Consider the following 14,177-nt stretch of genomic DNA (forward strand, 5'->3'; position numbering starts at 1 on the left):
AGTGGATAGAGCGTTGGCCTGAGGACTCAAGGGTCCCAGGTTCGATTCTGGTCAAAGGCATGTACTTTGGTTGCGGGCACATCCCCAGTAGGGGCGTGCAGGAGGCAGCTAATGAATGTTTCTAACTCTCTATCCCTCTCCCTTCCTCCCTGTAAAAAATCAATAAAATATATTAAAAAAAAAAAAAAAAAGGAGGGTCCCAAGTGTTTGCTGCAGTTAACCCAGGTCAGGAGGGAGGAATAAAGGCCTTAGGGCAGCGGTTCTCAACCTGTGGGTCGCAACCCCTTTGGGGGTCGAACGACCCTTTCACAGGGGTCGCCTAAGACCATCGGAAAACACATATATAATTACATATTGTTTTTGTAATTAATCACTATGCTTTAATTATGTTCAACCTGTAACAATGAAATTGGGGGTCACCACAGCATGAGGAACTGTATTAAAGGGTCGTGTCATTAGGAAGGTTGAGAACCACTGCCTTAGGGGATGACTAAAGCAGAACAGCCTGTGAGATGTAAACTGACCCAGCTGTGTCCTTGCATCTTGTCAGTGACCATCACTTCCCAGGCTGAAGTTCTGGTCACTAGCCAAGAGCGTGGAGGTCATCAGCCTTCCTTGGAACTGAGTTTGGGAAGTGGGGCAGGTGGAGGCATGCTCTGGGTCCTGAAGTTCATCCGTGACTCTCCAGGGCTCGCTGGGAACTCTGCTGGGAGGCCATCCCGATTTCCAGCCTACCCACTGCACGCAAGGGTGGTTTCCCTACAGAGAAATTGTTCTTTCCGAGAGTTCCCTTAAGGCTGAGGGCTTTGTCCCCTTCGTTACAGCCTTTCCCCCGTGTACTCCTTAGGTTCCACGTTCCTTCCTTGCCCTCATTCCGCTGGCTGCTTCTTCTTCATCTTCTTCAGCGTCCCGCCCCTCCTTCCAGCCTGCTCCCACTCCCACCCCCACCCGAAGACCCCAGGAGGAGGAGGAGGCGCCTAGGCACTGCGCTAGGGATTCCTGCCAGGAGCTGGGAGAGAAGTTGGGAGAAAGGAGGATGAGACTTGGGGGCATGAAAGGCCGCTGGAGTTGGAGAGGAAAAGGCGCGGTGAGCACACTCAGCGGGGGGTTAAAGGCACTGACGAACACCTGCCCTCGAATGAAATGTGTATCAATTTGTGTGTGGGGTCAGTAACACAGCTTGAAGCATTTGGGCATAAAACCTTACGGTTGGAACTTCCCAGATCCCGCTTTTCTCCTGCTTTGGGATGAGGCGGGGAGGGAGTCGGTTCCTGGGTTTCTTGTCTGCAGTTAGGGGCGAAGTGGTCGAATGCCGACTTAAGATAAAGAGGTTTTAGAAAAAAAAGGGATGGCGCAGGCAGAGGTGGGAATAGAAGCTAGGTCAGGCGTCAGGAAGGGCCGCCCAGGCCAGGGGTGCCAGCAGGGAAGCCCTGAGAACACCTGAGCCAAGTGGCCGAAAGCCAGGGCCGGGCGGGGTGCGTATGTGAATGGACAAGGCACCTTTTCAGAGATTCGACCCCGGGCCCCGCCGGCCAGGGCTGCACACTCTCTTGGCCGGCGTCCCCAACCCGGGGCGGGAAACGTCCTCCCGCCCGCGCTGGGCAGAGGGAGAGTCGGCCGTTCTCCGCGGCCTCTCCCCGGGCAGCCGGCGCGGCCACCTCGCAGGGCTACTTGTCAGGACGCGGGACCGGGGCGGAGCAAAGGGAGACAGACTTTCAGGCCCGGCCTCCACCCCCTTCCCTGGGGCTCCCGGGCGGGAGTTCCAGCTCCTGGCCACCTCCTGCGCGCACGTGAGTCCAAACCCCGGGAAGCGGCTAGGAGGGGGCTCCGCGGGGACCCCGTTCCCAGCCCCGCGGCCACCGTGCCGGGTGGCAGGGGCGGTGGCGCCGAGCGCGGGGCGGGCTGGGCGCCGCGGCGCCTCCCGGGGGAGGGCCGGGGAGCTGTCCCGGGGCGTCCGGGGCGAGCGGCGGACGGGGTGGGGCCGCGCGCGCCGGGGGGAGGGAGCGCCGCGCGCTCAGCCTGTCCCCGCCCCGGAGCCCGAGCCGCCAACTAACTCCGCCCGCCGCGCCCCGCTCCGCTCCGCCGCCCGCAGGCTCGGGCTTCCGTCCCGGCGGTGCCAGTGCCCGCGGCCGCGCAGGTGGGTGTCGCCGCCGCGGGGCGGGCAGGGCGAGGGTGAGGGTGGGAAGGCGGGAGGGGGGTCAGCAAGTTGGGCAGATGCGGGGCCGGGACGGGGATCCTGCTGCCGCCTCCGCTCCCGCGGTGCCCGGCGCCAGAGGCGGTGGTGGTTTCCTCCCGGGCTGCTCGGGTCGCGGGGATCCAGCGGCGCGGCCAGGGAGGGTGGCGGGACCGAGCCTTCCTCGCGCTCCCCGAACCTCTCCTTGACCCCTCGCACCGCCAGCTCGGCCTGGACCAGCTCGCGAGGGGTGACTCTCCCGTCCTGTCCTCCTCGCCTCGAGTCCTTGCCGGCTCTGCTCCCCTTCCTGCCCTTTTGCCAGCCTTGGAGTGTAATGCGCCGGCCCTGGGTGATCGCAGAGGCAGGATGGAAAGTATCCACCACTCGGAGTTAAACTGGGATTTCTGTCCTGCTTCAGTCTCCTTCCCATTAATATGGCCTTTTGGCCCCTCTGTGTTCCTGGCTGCAAATTGCGCGCCTGCTCTGCCCATGCTGAGGGTTGTTGTAACCAACTATCCAGTGGAATGACTTACGTATCTGGTCGCTAAAGTTGATTTGACCACGGTCTCTGGTCTTCTAAAGTTGCCTGATGGCGGGTCCTGTGTTCTAATCCTCTGAGGTCAGATCCTTCTGCTTAGATGCCTCTACCTGATTTGGTCAGTAGCTTTGTTGGGATAAAAGACTCCTGTTTCTGAACCTGGTCATTAGTATTGAAATCATCTATTCCCCACCTAATTCTGTGTTCAAAGCTGGACCTTGCATCTTTCTATGGTTACAGGAATTCAAATCGCAGAAGATCAATATTGGCCCCAGTCTTTGGAAAGAATCAAACTTATTAGGTGTTTGCTCTAGGTGTTTACCAATCTTTACTATCTCTTTTCCATCTTCAGTGCAAATTTGAATTTGCTTTTAATTTTAAACAACTCAGGAGGTAGACCTTCATTTTTGTAAACCTCGGCTATTTAGCTCAAACAACCAACACGTGCCCTGTCATTTGTAAACTTTTCAATTTAAAATCACAGGCATAGGCGTTCTTAGCACTATCCTAATTATTCTATGAAGAAAGTGGACTAATGAAGTCAGCTTTAGACTTGATATTAAATAGTTAAGTCCTTTCATGAACTCCTGATTTAGTAGACAGTTCATGAGTTCCTGTATTGTGCAGTGTTGCACCTTTAAAGGTAAATCTAGAATATCTTCCTTACTCAAAGTCTAAAGGGACTTCCAATCTAACTTAGAGACTATATGTTTATTTCATGTTTTTATGAACATTAAGTATATTCTAATGACTACATGTGGCAAGTAGAATGATGGGAAGAATATATTACTGAAGGCCCTGTCAGATCATTATGTAGTGAATCTACTTAATAGAGTGAACAAATACTACGTTTAGCTAAGCTCGTGTTTTCTGAAATAAAATTTTAGATGCTTCTACTTAAAACGAGAGGCATACTTGGAAATAAAGTCTTTATTTTTAGAACGAAAGCTCAGAAGAACATTCATACATGTATGATTTGGTAATAGTGTTGAAAGCTGTAGAAATTGCCATTCTAACTTAAGGTAATAAGTCAATTTATGGGTGCAATTTTTTCTCCACTCCTTGAAAAATGAAATTATGTTATAATGCATAGAAAAAATAGAGGTTGAATGTATTATTTTCAATAAGTTGAAACTTGAATCCTTAATGGGCTGACAGACCCTGGATTGACTCTGGAAGTTTGACTTAAAAGATTCTTAATGAGAGTGTTTAGTTTTGTTTTGCTCTTAGCGATTAAAAATAAAATCTGGCTTGGCGCAAGGGATGGGCAAGAATTCCACCTGGAAAAGGTTAACCGGATCAGGTTGTATGTGTTGTAACTCAGTGACATCTCTGATTCTTTTCCTGCTCATTTGAAGAATCCATCCATCTGTTGGATATGTGTAGAATTTCTTGGTCTTTATTATACACACGACTGGGCTTTGAGAACTTTGATTCAGCTCACATGGTGAAACAAGGCATTTTGAGGGGCAGCGTGAGGAATGTGAAGTTAACATCGCACTTGGCCTATTGCTCTGAATCTGTTTTCCTCTTTGTGAGATGAGATTAAAGATCCCGTCACTGCCCTGGAAACCGTGTGGCTTGGTATAATAAGAATATTAAGCCAGAAAGCTTCTTTCATGTATAAGAACTTTCTTCACCCCTTTGACTCCTTTAGCCAGTAGAAGTTAATTGTTAAAGGCACATACAAATAGCTTTAAAAAGGGCTCTGAATAAAGTAGGTGTTGGTGTCATGTACTCTGAAGTCTCTTGAGAGAAGTTTCGGTCATCTTTATCTTCTGCAAGTTACTGTACTGATTTGGGAATAAGACCATCTTATCTAAGGTTGAACAGCTAGCTAGTTAGTGGCAGGAGTGGAACTATAATTTCGATTGCCTAGTAAATAGTTCTATAGCTTCTCCTTTTATATGTGGTCTTTTATCCAGGCCACATTTAAAATCTCACATTTATAAATGTATATAGCTAAAAATTTTGGCTTCAGGTTCTAATGGGCTAGGTTGGAGTTCTGCCCAGGCGTTTACTGTTCATATAACCCTGTGTAAGTTACTTAACCTCCCACGCCCTCAGTTTCCTCGTATCCAAAATGGAAATAATAGGCGTACTTAGCGCAAAGGACTGTTGTTATGATTAAATGAACTAATTGATATGAAATGCTTACATATTGCCGGTTGTTTATTATGTGTTTACTACTCAAGTAGTTATTTCAGTTTCTTGAGGGTGGGGGGATGACATTTTAAATGCCCAAATTAAAAAAAAAAAAATACATAAAAACATAAACACACACTCACATCCGAAATATTTTGAATTGTCAGTTTCTCAGCTAATTTTTGTTTAATGTATTTATTTACCAAGTATTTATTGAGCTCCTCCTATGTGTTGTTGGGCCTCTTTCTATGCACTGGTATAAATGGTGTACAAGACAGAGTCACTCTCTTATGATCTAGAAGTCTGGGGAGAGAACAGAAAATTGCAATTTTATGTGCTTTGTGCCATGAGGGGGTAAAGCAGAGAACCACAGAAGACAGGTGGGATGGATGATAGGCCCCTGGATGGATGGCTGTCATGTGGTGCACCATGTCATCCTAATTAGGGTTGGTGGTAGGCAGAGAAAACTTCCCATGAATACACTCAGACTTGAAGAATAAGTGACAGCAGATGAAGAAGTTGGAGAATGAAGAGTGTTCCAGACCAAGGGGAACAGAGCGTGATACATTAGGATGGGAGTCAGGTAAATAACGTAAAAAGAATAAATAAATGGTCATAGGAGAGAGCAGCGTGGCAACCTGGAGAACCCAGGCTTTGTCCAGAGCAGTGGTTCTCAACCTTCCTAATGCCGCAACCCTTTAATACAGTTCCTCATGTTGTGGTGACCCCCAATTTCATTGTTACAAATTGAACATAATTAAAGCATAGTGATTAATCACAAAGACAATATGTAATTATATATGTGTTTTCCGATGGTCTTAGGCAACCCCTGTGAAAGGGTCGTTCGACCCCCAAAGGGGTCGCGACCCACAGGTTGAGAACCGCTGGTCTAAAGGAACATTAGATACTCAGTTCCAGCCAAGTATTGTCAGGTTCAGTTGCAGGCCAGGTATCGCCAGATGCCATGATTTTTAAAGAAGAGCTTAAAATTCATTTTTTACAAAAGTAAAATCTCCTAAAGCGTGAAATGGCCCAAATGCTTTTTAAATGATTGTCTGAGCCAATTTGTAGTTGGAATTCAACCCAGGACCACCGCTTTATGACCTCTGCATTTAAGGAAATAAAAAAGGTTTAATGTGCCTAAAAGAATGCATCTTAGAAGAGGAGGCAAAGGAAGTGCCCACAGGTATGGGCAGAGCTATGTCATTCAGGGCCTGTGGAGCTGGCTGAGGAGGGTTGGGTTAATTCTGAAAGCAGCGGGTGACATCAAAAACTGAAACAAGCCGAAACCGGTTTGGCTCAGTGGATGGAGCGTCGGCCTGCGGACTGAAAGGTCCCAGGTTCGATTCCGGTCAAGGGCATGTACCTGGGTTGCGGGCATATCCCCAGTAGGGATGTGCAGGAGGCAGCTGATCGATGTTTCTCTCTCATCGATGTTTCTAACTATCTCCCTTCCTCTCTGTAAAAAATCAATAAAATATATTTAAAAAAAACAAAAAAACAAATAAGAGTGACATGATGAGATTTGTGTTTACAAGGTACATTCTGGCTACTGTATGGAGAAGTAGAATGCCTGGGAACAGACTGTGGTGATAACCAGCTAGTAAACTATTGTAATTATCTGAGCAAGAACTAAATATGACTAAAAGCCAGGTATTTGAGCAGGATAGAGAGAGAGGGGTGGGTTTCGGATTTATGTATGATGCACCCACCATTGAAGATAATTCTCCGCTAATCACTCAGGTTTCTGTGATCAGAGGCATTGCAGAGGCACTGACTGCTTTCATTCTAAACTGTCCAAGGACACTTACACAGCAGACAACCTTGGAAAATAGAGGTCGTTTTTCCTCTGGAGCAAAGGGGAAGTAGGCTTCCTGTCTAGTGGAAAAGATTTGGGTACTCTAAGCTAGGTTCCCCTTCTGTAATGCAAATCATTTAGTGTGTAGATGTCACCTACCCTTCTTCACATCATACTATTGGAATTAGGCTTCAGAGAATTGGTACAACTATGCTAATACTCCTGCTACTGTTTCTGTGAGTAATGTAGTCTTTTGTCTCTGCCCCAGGAATTCCATGTCTTCTCCCAGCGTCCATGAAGCTGTGGCATGCTTATTTGTTCACTTGCAAGTAGGGTAAACTCTAATATCCTTTACAGCCACTAGCTACAATGTCTAAGTGTGAATTAATTAAAATAGAAAATGTTCATTCCCCAGTCACCTTAGCCTCATTGCGTGTACTTAATAGCCATATGTGGCTAGTGGCTACTGTAGTGGCAAAGCAGTGATAGAGCATTTCCATCCTTGCAGAAAGTTCTATCAGATGTTTCTGGACAAAGGTTTAGATTTTCTCGTGTGTTCTTGGGTGAGTAGAGCTGGTTGATTTTGACACCATAAAAATGATGCCTGTTTTCGTGTTAGGTTCACAGGCGTTCCTTTATGTAAAGGGAATATTTCAGTTTGGATAACCAGTACAGTATTTAGTTCAGGCCTGTGTGTGTGTGTGGGGGGGGGGGGGGGGGGGGAGGGAGGGAACGAGTAGAAAAGCATCTACAGTGTCAATTTGGAGACTAAGCAGACTGGGGCCATGTGGCAACAGAAGTTCCACATCTAGGTTGCTTTCCTCAAAATCATGTGTGTCTGAGATTGGGATCTGTGCCCAAAGGAGCTTGAACTTCCGAACACTGTCTTCACCTCGTCTACCAGCCATGCTTAACATAAAAGGACAAGAGCGGCACATTCACAGCGTGATCCTGGAGCGGGACCAGTCCACAGCACCCACGCAGGGCCTGCTGCAGCCCAGCTGTGCTGCCTGAACTCACAGAAAGGAGGGAGGGCAGCAACACGATTTCCAAATGGCTCCTGTTCAGGGAGTTTAAGAGGTCAGCCTCGAGACAAGAGGGAACTCGCTCAAAAAGAAAAAAAGAAAAAGTCGTACTGGAAAGCACAATTTTCACAGTAGAGATGCAGGACTGCCAAGAAACAATAAAAGCAGCAGGTCCGTTTCCCTGTCACAAGGGCAAGCAGAAGCTCATTTTTGGGGAGGGCATAGACCACAAGTACTGGGAAGTGAAAGCACAACATAGTTTCTATCATTATTTCTGTCATTTTATAGGCCCAGCCAAAAGCAGCTGCAGCCACAGAGGGCAGTTTGTTTATGTTTTATTTTTTTATTTTTTTGCCTGCATTGAATGTGAGGTTGACTGCTTAGTCAGTAGTTATAACATCCTATATAATAAAGCGGTAATATGCAAATTGACCATCACACCCTCGCACAAGATGACCAGCAGGGGAAGGCAATTGTGGGCAATCAGGCCATCAGGGGAGGGCAGTTGGGGGCGACCAGGCCTGTGGGGAGGGAGGGCCATTGTGTGGGACCAGGCCTGCAGGGGAGGGCAGTTAGGGATGACCAGGTCAGTGGGGAGGGCAGTTAGGAGTGGCTGGGCTGGCAGGGAGGGCAGTTGGGGGCAACCAGGCATGCAGGGGAGGGCAGTTAGGGGCGACCGGGCTGACAGGGGAGAGCAGTTGGGGGCAATCGGGCCGGCAGGGGAGCAGTTAGGCGTCAATTAGGCTGGCAGGGGAGTGGTTAGGGGGTGATCATGCTGGCAAGCAGAAGCGGTTAGGGGTAATTAGGCAGGCAGGCAAGTGAGCGGTTTGGATCCAGCAGTCCTGGATTGTGAGAGGGATGTCCGACTGCCGGTTTAGGCCCGATTCCTGTGGGTCCCAGATTGGAGAGGGCCTGGCCTGGCTGAGGGACCCCCCCCCCCCCCCGCACAAATTCATGCACCAGGCCTCTAGTAAGTAAAATAAAGGATGGCGGTAGAGATTTTTTAAAATGAAGGGGAAGGCCCTTATTGAAGAAGTGTACTACAGCCATCTATTTCCATGGCTGAAAGAGCTTTAACAGAAACTTTAGATATTAAGAATTATATTTACCTGTGCCAAAGGAATTTGCTTTAAAATAGTACTTACTAGTATTTCTAGTGCAGTAAGTTTATTTACGTGAAGACTAATTAGAGGTTTTTAAAAATCTGAATTTTAGAATAGTTTGAAAGTTGAAGTTATTATTTTTAAGTGCTAACATACATAACTCAGACCCTGCTAAGGATGCTATCTTTTAGAAGTCTTTGAGGGGAACTTGTGTAAAGAGATATGTTAATTTCCCAGTAGCAGGATGATTGTTTGCATGTAACTGGAGGATTCTATGGTGTTTAAAGAAAACTTGTGTGGGTTAAACATATACTTCTTGTTTGTAATACCAATTGCATCAAGAAACCTATTTACATAAATACTTCTTCAATTTCAGCAAATTCTGAGAGAGCCAGACTCATGTGCTGTTAGTGTTTGGATCAATGTAGAGTCCCTTGTCTACATTTCTCACTAGTGAGGTTTCACTCCGTTTAGTGCTTCAGTGCTACTTTGCTAAGTGTCTTTTTTTTTTAAATTGTGAATTTTAATATCTTACTTCTGTAGGGGTGAAAAAGCTTGGTTACCCCCCCCCCCCCACCCCTACAGTCTCCCCTCTCCTGTTCCCTGACCAAATCTGGTAACTTCAATTGTTCAGCCTGCTTTCAGTTTTTTCTTTCAATTGTGTTTGGCACAGTTCTTTCCTTGTGCCTCCATTCTCTTCATACAAACAGCATGAAATTGGAAATAACCATTGTCTGTTGTATTTCTGAAGATCAGAATTTTCACCGGTTTCATGCAGTCCTTTCTCAGGCAGGGTGTAGTAAATCAGCTTTGGAAAACTGGCTCCAGTAAAACTGAAGTATGGAGTGGAAATTGTTGGTGTGACCTCAGAAACAAACGCAGGAGCCTTGCTGCTTATTGCATGAGTCACTGATGGGTTCAAGTGAAAGCAAATGATACTCGATTGCTTTTCATGCATGTCAGTGTTACATCTTATTTTAAAAGAAGCCTCAGAGAAATAAATAAAGAAAGAAACAAAAAAAATAAGCCCCCCTTCCCCCCCCCCCCCCCCGCCCCCGGGAGAACTTAGAATTAGCCCCCACTAGAACATAGATTCCAGTGTTAGGTGATTAAAACAGTAACAATGAAGGTTACAGATTCGGCCTCGCCTTTAACCTGTGATTCCCTGTGGTGCTCAGAATGTTTCAGTGTAGGTTTCCTCAAGTTGCACATGAATGACTTTAATCGGGAGCAAAGTGAGTTCTTCCTATAATACGCCCTTTCCTCCATGGCCCTTGCGTCACTTAGCTATTACTGTATGCCTAATCGACCACAGTGAAATGTTTTTAAAACATTTTCCAGGGGACGAAAGACTTTTTGGAGAATTTTTATAAAGTGAAGTGCCAAGTAGGAAAGTTTGAATGGTTTCCTTGCGTAGATAAATGTTCCCAGGGAGACTGATGAGTCAAGGAGTTGTTAATAGGATATGTAAATGTAGCCTTTCACCTAGTTGCTGTCATTACCTTACTCATAACTATATAGTTTTACCAAATGGTTTAAACTGGTGCTTGTCTATTTCTTTAATGAAACAGACTGTCTTGGCCCCATTCTTTTCCCGTTTAGATGAAAATAAGTCCTATAAAGAAAGCGAAGCCATCAGAGGGGATGGAGAATGACAGAGGAGTGTCCTCTTCTTCAGGGTAGTTAAGAAAGACCTTTCTGAAGAAGTAGTACTTCAGCAAAGACCCAAATGAAGAAGGGGGAGAGGGAACAAGTGCAAGGTCTTGAGGCTGGAAAAGGACACCTCACCCTCAAAGAATACCAAGAAGGCCACTATACCTGCAAATACGGAAAGGAGGGAAGAAAGACAGGCGTTAAGGATGCCTTCCAGTAGTTGAAGCTTAAAGCATCTAAAGAGATTCATTATATTCTCTTTAGTCCTAACCACATACTGCACCAGCCATAATCCCAGATGGCTCTGCCATTGCACTATTTTTAACATTGCGGCTGGAAGAGCTTCTTTCATCACTTTGCACCCTGCTAAAGAACTGACAGCGATAGCCCCGAGTCCAGCAGGTCTGTGATGACCTTTTGATCAGCTCGTGGAAGGGCCCTTTCCTTATATTAATTGCATTTCCCAAAACCAACCTCACTGAACTTCTCCAATCAGTTAGTCAAAGGCCTTCCTCCAATTCTGTATAGGCCTTCTACTGTAATTTATTGTTTTTCTCCTTGCTGTTACATTCATCACCTAGGTGTTACATTTGTCACCTTGGTGCCCCTTTCCTGCCTATTAGTCTACTTCTCTTTCTTCAAGGCCAGGTTCACAAGTTATGAGTTACCTGGTCTACCAGTTTGTTTGTTTTTTCAATTTATTCCATCCTACCTTGATCACTGGATCAGTTTATGGGCTATAATTTTCTTCTTCCTGAGTCACTTGAAGAGGCACTACTTTAAAGGGCCACTGTTGTTCCAAGTTAAAATATTTATGATTGCATTCTTTCTCCCTTGAAGAGAGTTGGCACCAGTACTAGCTCTGCCATGTGTATATGTATGCATTGGCCAAAATATTCAACTCTCTGTCCTTGTCAGTAAGATGATTATAAGTATCCCCTATTTCATTTATGGTGTAGTTGAGAAATAAATGAAGTAGAACACAGAGAACATGTTTTCAACACATGCAAGACATTGTATTTAATATTTTAGATCTTCCTCTGAACTGCAGGTTTTTTTCACACTAATTCATACAGCGTGGGATCACATGTGTGCTGCAGGAATTCTGTGAGGCTTCTTGAGCTTTTAGCCACGCCATGCGAGCTTGGGACAACTCAGTCCACAGCATGTGCACTAGTTTCCTGGGCTGCAGTAACAAAATACCACAATGTGGATGGCTTGAACAATAGAAATTTATTTTTTGTCACAGCTCCCTCTGAGGGCTGTGAGGGTAGATTTGTGCCATTCCTCTTAGCCCCAGGCGTTCCTTGGCTTGTGGATGACATTCTTTCTGGGTCTTCACACTGCCTTTCCTCTACGTTTCTGTGGCCAACTTTTTCCTTTTTATAAGAATAGAGTCATTGGATTGCAGCCGATCCTAATGGCCTAACCTTAATTTGTTTATATGCAGAGATCCTATTCCCAAATAAGGTCGTATTCACAGGTACTAGAAGTTAAGACTGTAGCATCTTTTTAAGGCACAAAATTCAACCCATAACACCCTGATTCAATACAAATACAGGGAAGGATAATCACAAACACTGTGCTACTAGGATGATTTGTAGAGGTAAATTACTGAGTTTTTTGTTTGTTTGTTTGTTTTTTACCAAGTATTTCACTTATTTTGCCCTATGTCATACAGAAAACATGCTCTTACATATCCAGTTGGTAAAATGAATTCCTTATATTTTTTCTGGTATATAAAAATATTTGTATGAAATTCTGAATGTTCATACATATTTATTTTAGAGTTTTGCAAGTCCTGTTAATTTAAAATTGGTATAAATTAGAGCCGAGAGGGCCAACCAAGAGAAGCAATAACACCCAATAATTTTTCTTCCAAATTTTAATAGCGTGTTCAGTTATTGTACTGATGTGAATGGAAAAAATATGCAAACCATGTGCTTATTCATATAATCTTTATGTGGGCATTTTTTTGTGTGTGAAAAATTTACTGCTTGACCTTTACCCCTTCACCTAGCAAAGTGGCCAGGGGCCAGGGGCAAGCTGCAAGAGAGAGAGAGCCAAGAGAGTGCTCCTTTGTCCAGGAGTTTAAATATTCACTCTTCAGTGGCCACTGACTTGTTCCCAGGTGTGACTGACAAATAAGCACCTTCCCACATCACCCAGACTTTGTGCCTATTGCATGTGTCTGTGGTCGAGTCCCTTCCCCCAGTGATCTGTGGGGAGCAGACTTGGAGAATGTTAACTGCAGCCTCCTGGCAAAGCTGTGTACATGGCATGTCTACTTTATCTAGTCTTCCCGTTAGTTCTTGTTAATAATAACCAGATTATTAGAACCGTATCACTTATAGTAGCCTAACACTTTGTCACAATGCTTACGTCACTCACTTCACGTAATCTCATCAGGCACTGTATCTCACATCACAAGAAGGGTGACTACTGTCCAATAAGCTATTTTGAGAGAGACCACTCACACACACACACACCTTTTATTACAGTATATTGCTATAATTGTTCCATTTTATTTTTAGTTATTATTAAACTCTTATTGTGCCTACCTGATAACTTAAAGTTTATCATAGGAATGTATGCATAGGAAAAAGCATAGTGTATAAAGCATTCATTATTATCCTCAGTTTTAGGCATTTTCTGGGGCTTTGGAATGTATCCTCCACAGATAAGAGGGAACTACTGGTGCTCAATTCGAGGGGGATAAGTTCTAAGGGTGGTTGGGAACTATATCACCCAATTATTATTTTTTCCATTTCTAAGTATTAGAGTTCTATTTTAATTACCATATCAGATGCCTTTTAAATATGAAAATAAACCCACTTGCCAGGTCAGAATGAAATTGAAAATCTTTGTTAGTGCCACACTCTCAATCGGGGCAACAGAAAATGGGAAGAAAGTAGTTTTACTTTTTAAAGCAATAACCCTTCTGGGATTTAAACTCATCAACTTTATAATGTTAACGAAGCATTTTTAAATCTGAACAACAAACTTGGTGGTGACCATATTTTTGTCTCCTTCCCATAAGCACTATGTACCTATGCCTCTAGTTGTGGCTTCTTTCAGAGTTTTCAACTTAGAAACACAAAGGGAGGAAAGACGGGGGTGGGGAGTGACCCTTTAGCATCCTGAGAGGAGGAAATTGATGTTTACACTGCTGTCAGCTAGAATTTTGAAGCCTTTCACAAAGTTACACTGTATGCCCCAGATTTTATAGAGAGAAGCCTAATGCCCATTGAAAAATAGGAATTCTGGAAAGGTTTATGACCCGCGTGGCTCAGAGGCCCCCTTGCAGGCTGTGGTGCACTAAGAGGTCTGTGACTGGGTTTAAAAGAAATGTTTATGTGTTCTCATTTTGTAAAATGTGGACATCAGTATCATAATAATTGCTTCCATTTATTGAGGTAGTTTTATGTAGAGAAGAACACCAGCTTCCTGGCGTTAGACATTTGGGTCAGTTCTTGGCTCGGCCTCTTACTAGCTACCAGACCTGAACCTCTCAGTGCCTTAGCTTGATCATCTTTCAAACAGAATATGCTGGTACCTGTTTCATATAGTGTGGTGGTTGTCATTATTCTTTGAGGTGATGCATATAAAATGTTATATGCATATAAAATGCATACCAAATGCCTGGCCACATGGTTAAATGCTTAGTATCTAAACATTAGGTATTATTATTACTATTATATGTTGGATACCGCACCTAGAATATTTCTAATGCTTTCTATAA

The 14,177-nt window shown here is 44.9% G+C and overlaps 1 protein-coding gene across 15 annotated transcripts in view; it reads left to right on the top strand.

Annotated features, from left to right (window-relative positions):
• Positions 1-1,649: 1,649 nt before the first annotated feature.
• The window catches only part of PAM (peptidylglycine alpha-amidating monooxygenase), a 275,521-nt gene continuing 262,993 nt past the window's right edge, over positions 1,650-14,177 (top strand). For 12 of the 15 annotated variants that reach the window (XM_036307902.1, XM_036307892.1, XM_036307906.1 and 9 more), the window contains exon 1: positions 1,998-2,137. The gene's annotated coding sequence lies outside the window, so the exon portion shown is untranslated. Of the gene's footprint in view, positions 1,791-1,997; positions 2,138-14,177 lie in introns of those variants that run through there. The other 3 variants (XM_036307895.1, XM_036307901.1, XM_036307891.1) reach the window with 2 other exon arrangements.

This window comes from Myotis myotis, unplaced genomic scaffold (assembly GCF_014108235.1).
Source record: "Myotis myotis isolate mMyoMyo1 unplaced genomic scaffold, mMyoMyo1.p scaffold_m19_p_5, whole genome shotgun sequence".
Lineage (NCBI taxonomy): Eukaryota > Metazoa > Chordata > Mammalia > Chiroptera > Vespertilionidae > Myotis > Myotis myotis.